Here is a 12,212-nt window from a genome sequence, read left to right on the forward strand (position 1 = left end):
CCGGCTCATCATGGATTGATGGATGGCTTTAAGTGATGTATTTCCCTATCCACCCTGATGTCTTTTTTCCCTTTCTTTATTAGTATCCACATGATAAATACAATGAGAGCACACTTAAGTGTTTTGCAGCTGCTATTCTGTCCAGTGGGAGAAGGGCAAAGCAGAGCTGATAGACCTCCATCCTGAGGAAAGCCTTTCTGTGCCCTCTGTTGTCTTTCTGATCAAAGGGTTTTCTCCGTCTTAACTCATGCATCAGGCAGGAGCCCTCATTGGAAAGCCTAGCAGCTCTTATCCATGCAAATAAATCAGCCTGCTAGATACACTAGATCAAAAACGTCACATGCAGTTGTGTTTTAGTTATCTTTATAATCCACAGCGTCTGTTTACATGTCTATCGATGTACCGTATATATATATGAGCGTATGCACAGTGCCTTGACGAAGCGCTTATCAAGAGTGCAGTGGCAGAAATGTCAGTTTTAGGTCTCCATATCTGCGAGAATGGTAAGGTTTTACCCAAATCTAGAATTTTTTCTCATGGCGGATTTCTATTTTATTATTAAATCAAAGTTTAATAATAAAAAAGCAAACCATTACAGTAGCACATTCTATTCCATTCACATGGCAGGAAAAATTATGGCAGCAATGTTTTTCTTGCACGTTTCTGCGTTATGATGTGCAAGCTGCATCTCGTCACAAGAATATGAATTAAGAACAGCTTTGAAAATCAATCCAATTGAACGCTAGTTGGGAAGTACTGCCTGAAATGTTATTGCCTTATATGTGACTGTAGCTTTCACTTTTTCTGTGTCTTTGTCCCAATTTCTGCCTCAGTTTCCATTGTTTTTGTTTGTTACTGCAGAGTGTAATACAGAACCTTGTCATTTTATTTTTTGTAAGAGATGACTTTATAAAATGAAATTTTCCCTGTGCTGCTGAGTGGCTTACAGAGTCAAACAGAAACAGATAAGTTATTCCGTGGCTAGTAAAGAATGCTAGCTGGCTTTGCTCAGACTTTGAGGCTTTGGAAGTGCACGTCTGCTTACCTAAGGGCCTCCTGTGCTCTAGAGGGTCAGCTTTCACATTTATAAATGACAATCAATATCCCCAGCTGGTGAGCTGTGAAACAACTCTTCCAAGAAAGCACTTCATTCTCAGCAATTCCCATAACATCAGTGCTCACAGACACCAAAAAATACAGGCTATATACATCAGAAACATCTTTAGATCACATACTAAGTGCACACTTAGTTTAGCTAGTGTAGCTTTCATGCAAAACAAAGAAAATTCAAGTTAGATTGATTCACATTGACTTCTTTTTATGTCCGTCTATATACTGCGTTGACACTGTATAAAACTTATTTCCCCACACGCTTACAATTTCAAATTGTAATGCAAAATGAAATAGTTTTAGATCCTCAGACAGCTTGTTAAGCCAGGCAAGCTCAAACTCCTAAAAGGCACGTGCAACTCTATCTAGCTGTACTTGGCCATATACATAGACAGATATCCTGACAATAACTTAAACTCAAAATCCATTTTTTACGGGGGAACTGCTGAGATAAAGGTGGACAAGTCTGACTGAGTAGTATTGGCAGAATGCTCACTTAGAAGAAATCAATAATAACTCGGTTGCATCTCATTATCAGTACAATAAACACAGCAGCCTTATCAACTGTATACAAATAGCCTTTAGCCCCCTTGGGCCATTAATCCTGCCAGCACTTTAGGCTGATATAGCAGAGACTTATTTATAAGAGCGCTATTTGTCCCTGCCAGTGCAAATGATGATGTGACAGCCAACATATTCCATGCCCACACAACATTCGGCACATGGGATTTATTCTTCATGAATTATGGTAGTGCTAACTGGCTGCAAGTAAAAGCTTTACGGTTTCAAAGTTAACACCCCTGAAAAGCAATACCTCATTCTGCCACAGCTGTATAATAAAAGAGAGAGAGCATCTTTTGCGATCTGCTCCGGAAACCAAAATTCTAGCTCTGTCTTTTGGCATATTCCAGTCTTATGCCACTGCAATGAATGAGCAGAAAAAAATGCCCCTTTTCACTCAGCCTCTCCTTTCGATGTTGACCTTTGCCATCTCTTCCTCTCTCGGTCAGTGGCAAAATGACAATGTCAGACTCTTGTTCTTTTTCGTATCCTTGAATATACGCTGCCAGAGCTCAGTATGTCTTGAATTTAAACTTTACTGCACTTCAGCCTCATACATCTCTGTCCAGTCACTCATACATGAAAGGCAATGCACAAACTACCTCCATGTGAAAAGCATTTAACACACTATAAAAGGTAGAGAAAAACAGACAATTGGTGCTATGTACTATACACCCTTAGCGTGAATTTCAGGTGAACTCTGTCCTTCTTATACTGAGCTGCTGATCTGGTGCACTAGGAGTGTATGTGAGAAAAAAGGAGTATTTAAAAAGCACTGGAACTTGGAGAACTACACTGCAGTAATCCTTGCTTCCCAGCAGAGGATTTTGCTACTTCTCCACTGAAACCCAAACTGGATTCCACATTGTGACCACACACCTCTGCAGCAACTTGTAATGACACATGAGCAGCCCTGCTTACCGCGCAGGAAAAGTGTAACAGCTGCAGGTTATGGAGGTTAAAGATTCGCTGCTGTAATTGCTTAGCAGCAGGATGAAGCCTAATGGTTTTTCTAATGGTGCTGCATAATTTACCCAGCAGCCAACAATGGTGTCTTTAATGAACTGAAGGTACCAGGCATAATTGGGAGAAATGTGTTTCTGATTGCTCCATGATATATTACAGCCACATTTTTCATCCTACAACCAGTGATGCAAGCCGTTCAGAAGAATGAATTCAGTACATTATTGCAGTCTTTAATCAAGGCACCTTAAACAATCCAAGTACAGCCCATTGGCTTTTAAAAGTTCTAATATTTAAACATCACCCTCCAATATGATCACATTGAAGTGTGTTGACTAGAAGACACAGATAGAAGACTAACAGGCAGGAACCTTGTTCAGGAAGAAGAACAATTTATGACTAAAAGGCCTTACCCGAAACTGAATTTCAGCTCATACCTCCGAAGTAACACAGTGGAAAATGCGATTTTCTTATGAGTGATTCACTGCAATCATATCTGACAGCCTTTCAGTGAGAAATTGCAGCTGGCAACAACTTGACTCCTCTGTCTTTTTCAGTGGTGGTGTAATGTTACTGCATCTTAAGAACATCAATTCACTGTCAGATCCACTTCACTTCAATTAGCAACTTTATTTAAGTAAAGAAGATGAAACCATTTGCGAATTATGGTGGCTTTTGCGTGAGTGTCTCTGTACGTGTGACATCCAGTTTTCGGAAGGTGTGAAAACATTATCGGCTTATGTATTTTGCTGGGCTCTAGATTTACAACTTAGATTGCCAAATCCTCACAATCACAGAGAAAATTACTCATCCCTCAGCGTTAACCTGATCAGTTCTTGAATAACGTTAGCAAAGCTTGTGAAGTCTTCTAAAAGACCGAGCTCACTACTGAGTAATATACAAAAATGCTTTTATAAAAACATGAGTTTCCTTTTTATAAAGTCTGGTCAGGATTAGTATCCAGTGAAAGAGGGGTGTGTCTTACCCAAAACACCCTCTTGTTTGTATTAACCTTTAAAACTGCAAGGAGGATTTTATTTTTACTTTTGGGCTGAAGTGACAATAGCATGCAAGCACTGCAGAAGTGAAGGACGATGTCAGGCTGCACTGGACCTGTGCTCTCTCACACAACAGTCATCTTGTCCTTGGGGATTTCTGCACAGCCACAAGAGCTGCTGAGGTTAATAGTCTGTGGGAACATACATCCTGGCTGCCACCTCAATTATTTCACGTTAACTGATATTTTTGTCTCTTCTATTTTTGCAGCACAAAATGCTGAAAAACAAGTGTAGAGAGATGAACAAAGCCATGAAAGTGCTTGCAAGAACTAAAAAGTAATCAGAACACACACAGGCTTCTACAGAACAAGGCCCTTTCAACCCCACTTGTGTTATTTTATTTCCTGCCATGTTACGAATTGAAAGAAATCAAGTAGAAAGCACCGAAGAGATTCTTCAGGGCCAGAACAGATGGAGAGGTATTGAAACCTGCACATACAAGCCCCACATCCATTATGAGAGCTCGTCTTTAACCTGCTTCTACCACAGCTTGAACTTTCCTAGCAGGCAGAGAGGCCCTTCAGCAGAGCATCCTCATTTCAAAAGCCTCCTCTCACCCTTCACATTTATAACGGACAGCAGGCTATGGGCCCACTAGTCTGAAGGGGCGTTTGATACTTTTATCAGAAGATTGCCTCCTGCTGCTTTCTGGCAAGGGATAAAAGCAAGGTTTGTGGTGTTTTCTGCACAAAAAGTAAAAGATAAGAGCCTGCCAAGAGATTCTGAGGCAGATATGGAACCTCTGTTTCCACAGTGTCAAGGAAATCAAGAACAGGAATAAAGTGCACAGGGGATACAAATAAAGATACAGCATGTTTAGCCAGCAGCTACATCACCCTACAATTCCCACCTGGCAACTGAAGCTCAGCAGCTGCGAACCTGGTCCATACCTGGATGGGAGACTCCTGGGAAAGCTCAGGATGCAGCTGGAAGAGTTATTGGAGGGGCCGGTGAGGGGCGCTCACCCTGTGGTCCATGTGGGTCCTAATGCCCCAGTACAGTGAAGGGGACACTATACCATAAAAAGGCGCCGTCTTTCAGATGAGACAAAAAACTGATGTCCTGACTCTCTGTGATCATTAAAAATCTCAGGGTGTTTCTCGAAACCTGAGTAGGGGATGTAACCCTGGTGTCCTGACCAACATTTCCCCCTGGCCTGCACACAAAACAAGGCAAGCTACTGTGAGGGGAAAAAAAACCTTAGTGAAATCGATTGCAATTCATTTTTATTTAAAACCCTGCAAATTTAGTCATCTAAAGAAAATAAAAATAAAATCAAACTTAACATTCAGTACTATAACAATTCAATACGTCTACCATTAATAATCCGCTAAAACCCTGAAGGAGAAAATATTATCTGTAATGGCACTTATCAGATTAAAAAAAAAAAAGAAATTTAAAAGACTCACTGAGAGCTAAAGGACTGAATATGACTACTGTATATAAACATCTAACGAATAAATCTGTGTAACTGTTTCATCTGTTCCACGCTTTGGTTTGGAGTGGATCCCAAAACACATTTCTCTCTCTTTCTACGCATTCTTTCTGGGAATTACGTTTTTAACTTACGAGCTTCTGAATTGTGCAGCTTTTTTCAGCAATGTTATCAGCCACATAAAATGAGATCTACCTCTATACAACCTTTGTTAAATAAAGCAAGAGAATATAAAATATCATTCATTTACATTTCTGGGCTTGTTTCCCACTCTTCTCCATTTGTGGAAAAAAAACTACACCACTTTCCAACAGCTGCAATTGCCCGTTGACTCATTCAGTGCCAGTAATGAAAGGTTATCTACCCTTTTATCAAGAGAAATAATGCAATCAAGGCAAACAATTACTGCCATGTGTTCTACTGCTCATGAGTAGAGACTTAATCATCTTTAGATATCCTGAGAGAGCATGCCTGATTTCACTATAGATGTAATTTAACAGAACCTCATTTCAGGCCATCATCAGGACCAAATCCATTATTTCAGAATCACAACTTTCTTTAAATAAAAATACGACAATATTTTAGATAGTACAAATATAAAGGTGAATGAAGACCAGCTGTGCTGATCATGTGTTGTTCTGTTCACTGCCCCCCCCCAACATATAAGGCAAGATTGAACATAACTCACAAACTCAAATGAAGATTCAGGGGTCAAAACTCTCCAAAAGCTGCAGACATCCTTACATGCTACGTATATAGATAGATACTTTATTGATCCTCTGAGAGAAATTGCAGTGCAACAGCAGCTTAACACAGACAACACTGCCACAGTGTAACAAAAGATACAGTAATAATAATACAATAAATGCAAAGGACGTTAAGCACAGGCATTTGTCAGACCCATATGAGCATTTGCATAGACTGCTGCTGCTGCCTGGTGCACGCTACTCTGTGTTAAACCATGTTGTTGCTAAGGTTACAGTTTGTGGAACCGGGCTGCAAGCCTGAGACTGTGCAGTCCATCTCCACCTTGTGCAGGTTTTCCCACTCCTGCACCCCAGCCTCTTTGTGCAGTGCTACTCTTTGAATTTTTGAGAGTAAGTTATAATGAGCTTTCCTTCCACCTCCTGTGTAACATGCTCATGTGCTTCATTTTAATGTAAAAAAGGAGAGCAAAATGTATTTTGCCTATATATTTGCACACGTGTGTATGTATATACTGTATAGGATGTGCTTCCTGACTGCTGAAATAATAGCAACGTAGTCATGAATCTCTGCCCATGTAAAACTGGATTCGCACATTTTAGCAGCACTTTATTCCCCACACCAGAGAGGAGAGATCGGAAGCATCCTGGACTTCGACATTTGAACTTTTGCCTCGAATGCTTGATTTAGCGCGGTAAGAAAACTGCAGCGTTACATTGGTCACAACACCAGCATCGAAGATGTCAAACAGCACCATCGAGGCAGCAGTGGACAGAAATGAGATTAGAGGAATGCCAAAGGCCGATTCAGACACAAGAGAACGGCAACATAATGCGTCGCGGCAGACCAAAAGAAACCTCCCAAAATCTCATTTCCCCTGATTTTTTGGGGATCACGCAATAATCGGGTATCCCTAGTTTTTACCCTATGGAGTCTTTCAGGCTCGCTGAACACCATAACTACCAAGTGAGATTGATATCGCATATATGGAAACACGGGTGACATTTGATTGACAGGTGACATTTGATTTATATTGTGTGCACCTGAATGGATTTAAAGGGAAAAGGAAATGACCTAGGGCTCAGTGCTGATGAAGCTGCTTCATGTTTTTTTATATGGAATAATATAAAATGGGCAATATACTGTATCTGTGCATTGCTGTCTTGGTTAATGAACATAATCAGTTATTTGAAAGTACACTCCCCTACACACCTTGGATAAACAGACTGAAAAGAATAGGTGATACTGCAGTGTAATTGTACAAAGGAAATACCTGTTATTAATAAACACTTATGTCACTGGACTGCCTGAATATACCCATATAAAACAATCCTTAGCACAGGTTAGGATATGGTTAAATTCAAAGCTTTTCATTACTTTATGCAACATTTGTCTATTCTTTTTTCCCCATTCCACAAATGGTATCAAAGGTTGTGCTTAGAAGAGCATCACCACTATTGTTCCAGTTCACCCATTATGGGGAAGCCACTGTTCCCGATAAGGTTCTTGGCAGATCCCGTCTTGAAAGCACAGCACACAACATGGGTCTACACCGAGGATGAGCCAAAACACAGGTAAACTCGATGGCAAGACTTTGATGGGGACAAAAAGCAAGGGAGAACACGCAAACTCCGTACAGAAGGTACCACGGTCCTAAACTCAGGGTCCTAAAAACCGCCAACTACCGCACCCTCTGTGTCACTCATTTTCCTGAACCGCCAATGAAAGAGCTAAAGCGGTTTTTACTCCTCGCTGCTCCAGTGCGCCGACACTGTCCTGGGCACGATCCCGCTCATACCTAGATCTTGATTTTCCGCCCTCTCCGACTCCACGCCTCAGCCTGTCCCTCGTTCATCACAGAGCGCCGGCCGTGGCGAGGTAGCGGTGTTTTATTAATCTGAACATCTGGGGAGAGAAGAAGGATGGAGCAATTACTGCTGCTGTCCAGCCAGCCTCATCAGACTGCAACGGTGGAATACTTCCTGACAGACAGCTCCTCGATTATAAACCGACTGGGGAGATGAACAATTAACTGCACTAAAGAACTGAAGGATTGAATGGGGTGTATAATGCTGGTGTATAGTAAAATAATACAAAAGCAATCCCCTTTGAGAGTATTACAGTGTATATTGATTGTCTTTTTCAAGCTTCTTTTACTTCTGCGCTTTGCTATGCTTAAACTAACAATTAAATCGATCGATATGCATTGAGGATTTCCCGTGTATGGACTCTTTGTTTTCCTTGATATAATGCGAGAGGATTTTTACGTTACATACTAACAGCAGAAATGCCTGTTTCTAGTACGTGTGCGCTCTTTCAGATATTGATTTCACTTCTTCATTAACAATACATGAATAAACGTAGGTTCTTTATGGTATATTAGATAAATGAACAAGCAATAGGCTTATTTCATGCTGAAAAGAGAAGAAAAACACAACGTTTCGGCCGTGGAGCCTCTTTTCAGCAAGGAATAAGCCTATTACTTGTTCCTTTGCAGCCTACGCATGGTGACGCAGCTGCCCACCTGAATTAGGTAAATGATACACGAGTTTTACGAGTACAGTATAGACGTACTCCAATTCTACCAATAGACACCTCGCATAGAGGATATATTGTAGCGTATTGCAGGTTCTTTCTCAGAACTAAAGAACAGTGGAGACGCGATTAACCAAGCACTGGCTTTATTTTACAACCACACCAAAACCAAACACAGGATCTACACACACATGAGGAGACTGACGAACACGTACACACATTTAGGGTGGTAATTACCTAACAACACACTCTACTTTTACAGGACTACACAGGGCACTAGAATTACTAGGACATTATTTACACAGGCAGGGTCAGCCGCTGGTCATCGTGCTGACCCTCAGACTCTTCCCGGCTACCACTCCCAGCATGCCCAGCGGTACTACGAGCGCCTAGGGGCGCTTCCTCCTCACCACCAGGCGAGGGCGTTACAATATATACATATATTCAGTAACACATTAGGTATGTAGATTGGCTGGGTTCGTGATAGCCCTCCAGTCTGAACTGCTTGCAAATAACTGAATCGAGGATTATAAAGTGATTTCTTTTTTGAAACGCACGATCAAAAAGAAAAAAAAATTCAGGCTCAATCGCGCGGATTTGAAAAATATTAATTAATTTTCTCTATTTATTTGGTGGACGTCAGGACCGAAAGTGTCCAACCGTTCACCCAAACCGTCTGCTACATATTTAGTACCGAATTTATTTACTACTTTACTTCTGAAAAAAAGTGAAGTACCACTGCTTTATTTCTGGAACTTAATACTACAAAGAACACCGGGCCTTATTGCACGCCCGTTATTATAATATTTCACAACGCAAAGTAAGAAAAGCAACGACTCAATTCCTTAAATATTAATTTGGTCAAACACGCTGTAGAGTTTTTTTTTTAAAGAAACATCAAGACTGGTGGAAATAAAAATCAAATCACTTTTTTAATGCGTCTGCTAAAATACCAAAAGATGAACAGCAACCCAAATGATCTGAACCCCAGGGATTAAAAATATCACTTCCCGAAATCAATCACTTTAAAAAGGCACTTGACTGTGTTCATTCGCTCTGCCTTCGTACTGTATAACATTTATTATATTATTACATAATAAAAGCCTGCAGAAATTTGACTCACCACTTCAGTTTGCCTTTCCATTCTCCATTTGCCCTCGCAAATGTAATGATGAGATCAGAAGATTTCAGTTTGTTTTAGAAATAAACACGAAGGGCTGTTAGACGCGTCGTCGGAGGCCTTCGGTTCGCCCGCGCCAGAGAGAATAACCGTTAGCCGGAACAGTTTGCGCACAACACGGCCAAGTCAGTTATGCCAAAATGTTATTTCCAAAATGTGGCGACATTTTGGAAACATCGAAACCGAAGATGGGTTTAAAAACGAGCCGCGGGTGTTCAGAAGCGAAGTCGTCTTCTCCGCCCATCCATTTTCTCTCCCGTAATACAGGGCCCCGGGGGGAGGGGGGGTGAGCCGGAATCAATCCCGACAAATCCAAAATGTTTCTGCAAGATCCCTTATAACACCTTAATGGTAAATCCCACAGCCCTGGTCTGCTTTTCACTTAAGTTCTGGTTTAAGGCTGTGACTGTACGGGTTCATCTTGGAGGCGAAATCGCCATTACTATCTTCACACGGGCCTCAGCGGTTCTTCAGAAATGGCGTCGGCCCTGCGGCCAACGAAACTACTTTAATTCGGGGCTGGCGTTACTGAATTTTATTGGAAATATATATATATATTAAAAAGCATTCGTTTAACCTTAATTCCTGATGTGTAAAAATGTCTAGTTTTAACCGGGTGTGCCGCTGTTTACGATCCAAACAGCGTCTAATACAACCCCTCCCGTAACTTCCATGATTTAGCCTATGTCGCTGGCCACTTGTTCTTTTGTGTTTTTAACACCTATCATAGAGAAAGCAGAGCCCCGTTTTGTATTTTTGTAAAAATTGTGTTGAGTTATCTTTTTTATTTTGTGTCGATCATTTCCTGCAATTCCTGACAATTCCCCCCATAAAATCCTGCCCCATATTGAGAACTATTGAGTTCAGTGCGCCAAGACACCGGCGATATTATTAAATAGCAGAAACACAGGAAAAAAAACATATTGAGGATGTCATCGTTGAAACTAAAGTGACCTTCACTCAGCCACGAGTGACGAAATTTTCTTACTGAGCAACAGGTGGAGCCAGGACTTCAAATAAAATCTGGGGTATAGGGTTCTGGGTTTTTGATTTGTTGAATTATGGTTGAATATTATGTTGCACAGTGTTTGTGAGTATGCTGTTAAACAGAACAGAAACAAAAAACGTCAGTCTAAATGGTGAGAAATACGCAGTACCTGACAGATTGCAGAAAAAAAAACCCGCTGTAGTTCTCGATGTAAAAAATTAGATGAGCACCGGCGAATTGTGCATTTCAGGTTCCAGAATACATTTGTCTTTTTAATTTAGGTAGATTCAATTTTTATGAACGCAGTGGTCCATTGTACTGAGGAGTACCGCTGCCAGCTCGATTTCTGCCAAAGACATGACACAATGTCGCCTCAAAATTAAACCACCTATTAAGTGCTAGGGTCGCAATTTATCACAAAATCTCTGTAATTCCCTGCACGACTGCAGTGCGGGGAATGTCTCACAGAGCAAGCAGGTGCCGTCAGTTGGGTCTATCCTTCTTACATCCAAACAGACACAGAAAACCTTTCTTTCCATGTTTTAAGACGAGTTCAGGGTCAATGATCACATCGCCATAACCCCACACCTGCTGCAGGAATGAAAGACCAGAGGAAGAGTCTTGGACCGGTCTGAGGTGTTTCTGCTAAGGTCCTGGATATTTTACTGGTTTTTAAAGTGCATGCAGGAAAAATCAACCCGGCTCGTCATTAGAGGAAACCATAAGCCAAACTCCCTGGAGTCTCTGACGACTGTTGTTGAAACCTGTTGATCCCAACCCCTGCTGTTAGCCAAAGACGCAACAGGCAGACCAGAGATGGCTGAGGCAGTGTGGGACTTACAGGGAGTCACGGAGCTACTGTAACATAGCAACGAGAGGGCCAGCAAGGGGTGGGAGCGTGACCAACAGGCTGCAGGAATTACGGAAGAGCAGAGCATGCAGGAAGCACAGAGCAGAAAATGGACACAGGTACAGGGACCAGTGCTTCTCACAGCCAGATGAGCCCCTAACTCCCACAGCTGGGGACATGGCCAGTGAAGATGTCCACTGCAGGCACAAAGCAGGGCCCCACCTTAGGGCTGTGATGGGTTTTATAGAGAAAACTGTCAATGGGCAAACTTACACTACTCAAGAGGAAAACCTACAACCCGAAAAATAAACCCTTGTAGATTGTAGACCATCACTTAAAAAAAAACTGTCCTCAGTTTTGTATTATAAATGATTATGCATGTATTACTGTGCCTGGGTGTAAACTGTAGAGGGGGACACTGGAAAGCTAAAAATAGAAAGGCGAGCACAACATCAAAGCAAAAATAGACAGACGCTCTGTCACAATAAGAGAAAAAAAATATTTCTTCATTAAAGCTGGGATACAGCAAATGGCTTTTGAGGTAAACCGCGTGGAGGATTTCTGAGCACAGAGGTGGACTGAGTTCTTATCGAAGAGCTGTAATGGACATCATTTAATTGCGAAACAGACCGTGTATGTGTGTGTGTGTGTGTGGGGGGGGGGGGGGACGACAGGACAACGTTTTACCAGGCCAGAAGAACGAACTGAGAAATCACATGGCAGAACACGTCTCTCTGCCTTATTAAATGCAATATGTAATTAATGAACGCTGTTCTGTTGAACCGTCACTTACAGGCTCCATTAACAACCTCTGGGGATCTCCTAGT

The 12,212-nt window shown here is 41.6% G+C and overlaps 1 long non-coding RNA gene across 4 annotated transcripts in view; it reads right to left on the reverse strand.

The window, feature by feature from the left end:
* LOC148657958 (uncharacterized) overlaps positions 1-10,379 on the reverse strand; it is a 34,031-nt gene extending 23,652 nt beyond the window's left edge. For 3 of the 4 annotated variants that reach the window (XR_015940004.1, XR_015940005.1, XR_015940002.1), the window contains exons 1-3: positions 9,491-10,379; positions 7,631-7,737; positions 3,679-4,848 (exon numbers count right to left, since the gene is read on the reverse strand). This is a non-coding gene — a long non-coding RNA (uncharacterized LOC148657958). The remainder of the gene's footprint in view (positions 1-3,678; positions 4,849-7,630; positions 7,738-9,490) is intronic. The other variant, XR_015940003.1, reaches the window with a different exon arrangement.
* Between the last annotated feature and the right edge of the window lie 1,833 nt (positions 10,380-12,212).

The sequence above is a fragment of the Lepisosteus platostomus genome, chromosome 7 (assembly GCF_059453375.1).
Source record: "Lepisosteus platostomus isolate fLepPlt1 chromosome 7, fLepPlt1.hap1, whole genome shotgun sequence".
In the NCBI taxonomy this organism is placed as follows: Eukaryota; Metazoa; Chordata; class Actinopteri; order Semionotiformes; family Lepisosteidae; genus Lepisosteus; species Lepisosteus platostomus.